Raw genomic sequence first — 7,920 nt, 5'->3', positions numbered from 1 at the left:
AAAGAATGGGTTCCTAATGAACACAGTCCACCGATTTCTCAGCAACAAACCAAAACAAGCAGACAAAACACGTCTAGACACCCTAGCCACTCTCCCCTACATGAAAGACATCTCAGAAATGACTGCCAGACTACTCAGACCCCTTGGCATCATGGTAGCCCACAAACCCATCAACACACTAAAACAGCAGCTAATGAACTTGAAAGACCCTGTACAGACAACAAGCAAAACTAATGTCATTTACAAAATACCTGCAAGAACTGTAACAAACACTACATTGGACAAACAGACAGAAAACTAGCCACCAGGATACATGAACATCAACTAGCCACAAAACGACATGACCCCCTGTCACTAGTATCCTTACACACAGATAAGGAAGGACAGCACTTCGACTGGGACAACACATCCATCCTAGGACAAGCCAAACAGAGACACACATGAGAATTCCTAGAAGCATGGCATTCCAACCGGAACTCTATCAACAAACACATCGTGTTCAACCCCATCTATCACCCAGTGAGAAAAAGAACAGGAAATGACATTACTGCAGGAAATTACATCACTAACCCAAAGAAACCCAAACATATAAATAGAAAAGAGGAATTATCAGCAGTGCTTTGCCCAGAGGCCCACTGAAGATGTTACCTAGTAGGGTGATGAAATGTCTGGAAATGAATCTTCCAGCTCAGCGAGCAAACCTACATCCAGAACCTCAATCTGAGCTACAAATCTTATCAACACTTGCTAAGACTAGATAATTATGACCTGATGACCAATGGATATTTCCTCATGTGGGGGGAGTGTGGTATGGGCCAGGATAAAACAGAGAATTGTTTTTCCCTCTAAAGTTCACTGGAATGTGGAATTCTGATGTTTGAACTGGGTAAGACTTTTGATAATACTACGCTCAATCCCCAGACAATATTCGTCAACTTGAAACAGTTGGAATTCCACAACTCATTCAGCTCCCAGGTGAGGAGGGAAGAACCACTCCCCTTCGTTATTCACAATCCCTTGGTGTTTGCAACAAGGTTAGTTTAAATAAGATTCCTCCTCTTATGGATATATTTCTCCCAGACCAAAGGAACTTAGATTTTAGAAATCAATTTAATCAGGATTTCTTACATTAACAGAAGAGTGGGTTTATTAGTTACTAAATGGGAGCAGAAATAATAAATCAACACTCGTGCACATATTAGAAATGAGAGTCCAAAAAATATAAGATACCTGATTCAGTCTGACTCATTTTTGAATACAGTAGACCCCCGTAGTCACAGGAGATACATTCCAAGACCTATCGCGGAAACCCGAATAGTCGCAAACCCGTTCATTTAAATGGGAAATTCACCTTCCCAGTAGCCCCCGGTCCCTGGTTCTGGAATGTTCCCTGTAATATGTTCGGGCCATGTTAAACCGTGGGTAACTCAAACCACAGATACTGGACTCATGGATACGGCAGTCGGCCTGTAGGTGAAAAAGTATTGTGGACATTATCATGGATATTACCATAATGTGATATTGATAGCTGGAAGTCAATCTCTTGGCTTGGCAGGTTGAAGAAATCCATTCATCTTGGTTTCTTTTGACAGACATTGGCTGACAGCACACAGAGTGAAAGAGACATCTCTCTTTCCTTACCTGTAATGTAGGTGTATTAATGGCTTTTCTCAAAACTGTAACCTTTACAGCACACTACAGGATGTCAGGCCACTAACATAGAAAGATTACTTACAGTGTGGAAACAGGCCCTTCAGCCCAACAAGTCCACAGCAACCCTCCGAAGAGCAACCACCCAGACCCATTCCTCTACATGTACCCCTTCACCTAACACTACAGTCAACTTAGCATGGCCAATTCACCTAACTTGCACATTTTTGGACTGTGGGAGGAAACTGGAGCACCCGGAGGAAACCCACGGAGACACGAGGAGAATATGCAAACTTCACACAGACAGTTGCCCAAGGTGGGAATTGAACCCGGGTCTCTGGCACTGTGAGGCAGCAGTGCTAACCACTGTGCCACCATGCTGCCTATAAAGACTGAGGCTGAAGCTTGTTTTTAAGCCTTTTTTTTTACATTGATCTTGAAGGAAAAACCACAAACTGCACAAACCACTTCAGGAAATGGCTGTGGACTTTCTATTTGAAGTGTCCCTGATTTGTGCAGGTTGTACATTCTAGAATTTCTCCTCAGATAGTGACTGAATTTACATCTGCAATTAACTTGATTATATCAGCCCTGTTTTAAGAAAGATATGTGGAATTAAAGCTCAATATGCCCATAAGTTTCCTAGGGTTATGATTCACAGTCATGATAGTACACAATAAAGTCAAGGATTATGGGACACAGATGGTCAAGAGGAGCTGAGAACACTAAATCAGAAATCGCCTTATTGAATGATGAATCAGTCTCTTACTTACAAGTCTTATGTGCAATGAGCACATGCACAAGCACATATCATGCGTGTGAATATCAAGTGTGCAATTCTTTGCCAGCATGATAGTTCTTGCCTCAAATTTCAATAGAATTCAATGAAAGATTGTCCTTTTGGGCTGACATCAGAACGTTGTATTCATAGCAACTGATTAAAACTGACTTGATAGTATAATACTAGTCCAGTATCTACAAATTTTAGATGAACGACTATAACCTGCAGTTAATATATTATCAACCTGAACTGCCCCATAAGGCTACGTAATTCTAAATAGTTAAAAATCACACAACACCAGGTTATAGTCGAACAAGTTTATTAGGAAGTACTAGCTTTCAGAGCACTGCTCCTTCATCCTTCATTTAGTCAATTATAAATAGGCTGTGCAAAATGATTTAAGGCCAGTTCAAAGATTTTGCATTCAGTGACCATTCAGTAATCTTCACCAAATATATAGAAACATAGAAATTAGGAGCAGTAGGTCACCTGGCCTTGAACTCTATCATTCAATATAATCATAGCTGATTATCAAACCCAGTATCCTGTTCCCACTATTTCCTCAAAACCTATGATTCCTTTAGCTCTAAGAACTCTATCTAACCCCTTCTTGAAAACATTCAATGCTTTGGCCTCAATCTCTTTCTATGACAAAGAATTCCACAGGCTCACCATCCTCTAGGTGAAGAGATATCTCATCTCAGGCCTAAAATGCCTACCTGTACCAGACTATGATCTCTGGTTCTGGACTCCCTGACCATCCTTCTCTATACCTGTATCCTTCTTATCCTACCCAGTCTTGTGACAATTTCATTAGTTTTTATGAGATCCATTTCTTGATTTTCTAAATATAGTCCTAACTCATCTAGTTTCTCTTCATATTTCAGTCCTGCCATCCCAAGAATCAGTCTGGTAAAGCTTTGACACCCTCCCTTCTCAGATAAAGAAGCCAAAACTGCACACAGTACTCCAGCTGTAGTTGCATCAATGTCCTGTACAATTGCAGCTAGTCATCCCCACCCCTGTCCTCAAGTTTCCTCACTAGGAAGGCCATCATACCATTTGCCTTCACCTGCATATTTACTTTCAATGATTGGTGTATAAGGACACCCTGGTCTTATTATACGTCTCTTTCCCGATCTATCACCATTCAGATAATAATCCAGATTCATGTTTTTGCTACGAAAGTGGACAACCTCACAATTATCTGCATTATACTTTATCTGCCATTCATTTGTCCACTCACTCGACTTGTCCAAATCACACTGAAGCATCTCTGCATCTTCCTTACATTGCTTCATGTCATCTGCAAACTTGGAAATATTATATTTAGTTGTCTCATTTAAAAAAAAACATCATATACTTTGTGAATATCTGGCATCTAAGCACATTTAATCCTTGGAATACAACACTTGCTATTGCTGTTTATTCCTGCTCTTTGTTTCCTACCTGCCAGCCAGTTCTGTATCCATGTCAGTCTCGTGTACTTTAATTTTGAATTCTAGTCTTTATGTAGGACCTTATCAAAAGTCCAACCACATTTCACCTGCTCCCTGCTTATCAACTTTACTAGTTACATCCTCACTGCTCTGTCAAGCACGATTTCACGTTTGTAAATCCATACTGACCCTGTCAGTTTCCAAGAGCATAGCTTTTATTTTGTGCGATGGATTCTAGCATTTATCCTACTACTGATGTCAGGCTAGCTGGTCTATGATTCTATGTTTTCTCTAGTTTAAAAAAAAGGTGGTTACATTAGCTACCCTGGAATCTATAGGAATTATTCCAGAGCCATAGATTTTTTAAAAGATGACCACCAATCCGTCCACTGTTGCCAGGGCCACTTTCTGGAGCACTCAGGGATGTGGACCTTATTGGTTTTTAAGTCCATCAATTTCCCAAACACATTTCCCTACTAATATTGATTTCCTTCAGTTCCTCCCTCTCAATGGGACTCTGTGTTTGCTAACATTCTGGTTTCATTATTGGTGTCCTTTGTGAAGGCAGAACCAAAATGTATACATTTAATTGGTCTGCCATCTTTTTCTCTCCAATATAAGGGACCAACATTTGAGTTCATCAATTTTTTCTCTTCACATACATTTGCTTTTACAATCAGTTTGTATGTTCCCCGTAAGTTTTCTCTTGTAAACTATTTCTCACCTTTTACTCAATCCCTTTGTTGAAATCTAAAACACTCTCAACTGAGGTCAGCTACTCTTTTTTTTTTGTCAATTTGTCTGCCTGGTCTTTGGATTTAATACCATCCCTAATTTTCCATGTTAGTCATGATCAGGCCCACAATTCCTGTTTTATTTTTGTGTCAGTCAGAAATTAATAAATTATTTCAGCTCCTCTATGTATTCTTTAAATGTTTGCCATTACTTATCCAACATCCATTTAAATGATGTTCCCCAATTTATCATAACCAGCTTATGCCTCATATCATTGCACTTTCCTTTATTTAGAGCCGGAGGCCCAGACTCAGAATCAACTACATCAGTCTCTATCTCTATGCAGTATTCTATACTATTCACTCAACCCCAAGGGCCTCATTCAACAAATGCGTTGCACTACACAATACCCAATCTAGGATGGTCTGTTCTATAGTTGGTTCCACAACGTTTGGATCCAGAAAACCATCCACTGTACACTCCAAGAACTCTTCCTTTTCTTCATTGTCACTAATTTGATATGCTCATTAAATAAGCAGATTAAAGTCATCCATAATTGCAGATGTTCTTTTATTTGTTGTGTCTCTAATTGCCTATTAAATGGCTTCCTCCATATTACTGCTACAGTTTGGAGGTGTGTATGCAACACTCACTATCATTTTCTGTTCTTGGTATTTCTATTCTCTACCCATAGGGATTCCATTTCCAGTAACTAATATCTTTACTCAAAGTAGCAGGATGTACTCTTTTCATTCTTATGAAAAGCACATATGGAGAAGTTGGGAAAGGGTCGACTTAATTGGTATTCACTATGTCAGTGAGATGTAGCTTTTTGCTTTTACATTTTAAAGTACGTACACACAATCCAAAATCCTTTTAATTGTTGCCATATTCTTCAAATTGCTCCCTTTTGATTTTACTCTTAATTTCTTGTGGAATAATTAAGCTAGTTGTGGAGCCTGATGAAAGAAAAATATATAAACAGTGTGGGAAGGAACACAAGATCCAGGCCCTGCAGCATATGCTCTTCTTTGGCCAATTGGCAGATATTCAAGTTCCCACCATCTTCCTTAATCCCCACTGTAGCTCCATATTTTCAATGGAAAATCATTTTTCTCTTACATAAGTAAAAGCCACAGTGTCTCCACATTACAGTATGGTCAAGTGGCTCCTCAATAAGCTGTATCATAAAGTATACTATCACATTTGCAATAACTTATTTACTTTCTATTAATAATTTAACTGATTTGTCAAGAATCCAGTGGCAATGATGTTGCTGTCAATGGATAAAAATTTAGTGACTCCAATTCAATAAATGCCACAGATCCAGAACTTATAATTCTTTGATTAAGATGACTACACCAATTTTGGGTTTAGGCAATTTACATTTAATGATGATTCGGCATGATGATGATTGCATTTTCAGCTTTAAGGAGGTGGAAATTATCTATCTGAAACACATCTGGGACTGCTCCTGTGGAGCCTGATTTAGGATTAGAGAAACAAGTGGATTGGATTTCTTTACGTATCCCTTTCTGGATATTTGCAAATTAATTCTGAATTTTATTCCATATAGGCAACATGTTCAGTGCTCCAAAGATGAGAAAGCAGAAAATCACACTATTAACACAAACCCACCAGATATTTACATAATAATGTCTCAAAGGTGCACTTAGAACCTCCATCAAACCATGTATATGCTCCTAGCAGAACATCTCTAGCTTCCATCTGACATATTCAGCACACTCATGCCTATATATTGCCTGTCTAGCAGCACTTATAGGGACATCTACAGGCCACAACCCAAAACAGTAAATAAAACAGATCGCATATTAAAATTACAAACTCCTACTCTGGGCTCACTCTCCTGTTGAATTAAACAAAAAACACATTTTCTTACTTATTTCTGGAATCAAAAAAAAAGTTTTCTTTCTTCTGCTTCACTTCCTCATGGATTTGTAGGTTGTGCTAGTTAATCATCACCACTGCTAAGCGAAGTAAAATCTCCCACCCTTGTTGAATTTTGAATTCTCTGCACTGGACCAGGAATCATCATTTTTTAAGTGCCATATCAAATGGCACAACTTTACACGATCCTCTAAACTTTCATAGCAACACTGCATGACCTCATTTTTGAAGTTTTAGTTTAGGTAATCTTTAAATGTTTCATTATTTCATTGTTAGCCTTTTGCTTGCCTTCCATTAATCCTCTGGTGACAATTTTACACACCAACTATTCTGCATGTACTTATTTGTTCTTATTTAGAACCTTAGTTCACGCTTTGGAACGGTTGTCAACATGGCATTTCAAAGCTGTGATTTTCTTGCTCCATTTCCCATTGTTCCAAGCTTCACTTTCATTATTCAGTCCTGACCAGACATAACATTTTTGAACAAAGATTCTTGATTTCAAGCTGATATTCCCTAGAATGTTACTTTGTTTTGTAAATACACTTTGATGGTCTAATTCTTCAATCAGATGTCAATTTTGCTTTTGCCAATGGATGTTGCTGTACTTCAGAATTGATTGATATGACCTAATTTGTTCCTATTTACTGCGATGTTGCACCCTGGAATGTCCTTCTCCTTTGTCATTACTAGGTTAGATAGAAGTATCTAGGAGAAAGTAAGGACTGCAGCTGCTAGAGATCAGAGTCGAAAAGTGTGGCGCTGGAAAAGCACAGCAGGTCAGGCAGCATCCAAGGAGCAGGAGAATCGATGTTTCAGGCATAAGCCTGTCATTCTTGATGAAGGACTTACACCCAAAACATCAATTCTCCTGCTCTTTAGATGCTGCCTGACCTGCTGTGCTTTTCCAGCGCCACTCTTTGAACCGAGATAGAAGTATCGCTAATTAGCTTGGATTCCAATGAAAAGCTTACCACAACAACATTTCTCAATTGTGTTGCTGAAAGTACCACAGGACAAGACTCATCAAGATACCATTAAAAAGTAAAATTTTTATTTAAAATTTTTATAACCCTTTTTTCCTGGAATTATTTCTAGAATCAGAATACATTTTTCTTTTGCCTTACTGCCTAGGGAATTTTTAGCTTTTGCTGACTTAATCATCGATAATCATCAAGAAAACGGTACAATATGCTGAAAAGATGACTTTAAACTGTTTTAGTCAATGTTCATAATAAATTGCAACAATTACTATGGTTAATGAAAAAAAAACTAAACAGTGAATTGCACGATACACCTCTCAAAATTTCTTTACAGGAAGAAAAATAAAAAATTCAGTCCTTTTCATCTTATTTTCATGTGACACAGATTATAAATTTTTAGATTAGATCCCCTTCAGTGTGGAAA

The sequence above is a fragment of the Chiloscyllium plagiosum genome, chromosome 31, assembly GCF_004010195.1.
Source record: "Chiloscyllium plagiosum isolate BGI_BamShark_2017 chromosome 31, ASM401019v2, whole genome shotgun sequence".
Lineage (NCBI taxonomy): Eukaryota > Metazoa > Chordata > Chondrichthyes > Orectolobiformes > Hemiscylliidae > Chiloscyllium > Chiloscyllium plagiosum.
This window is presented reverse-complemented; position numbering follows the sequence as displayed.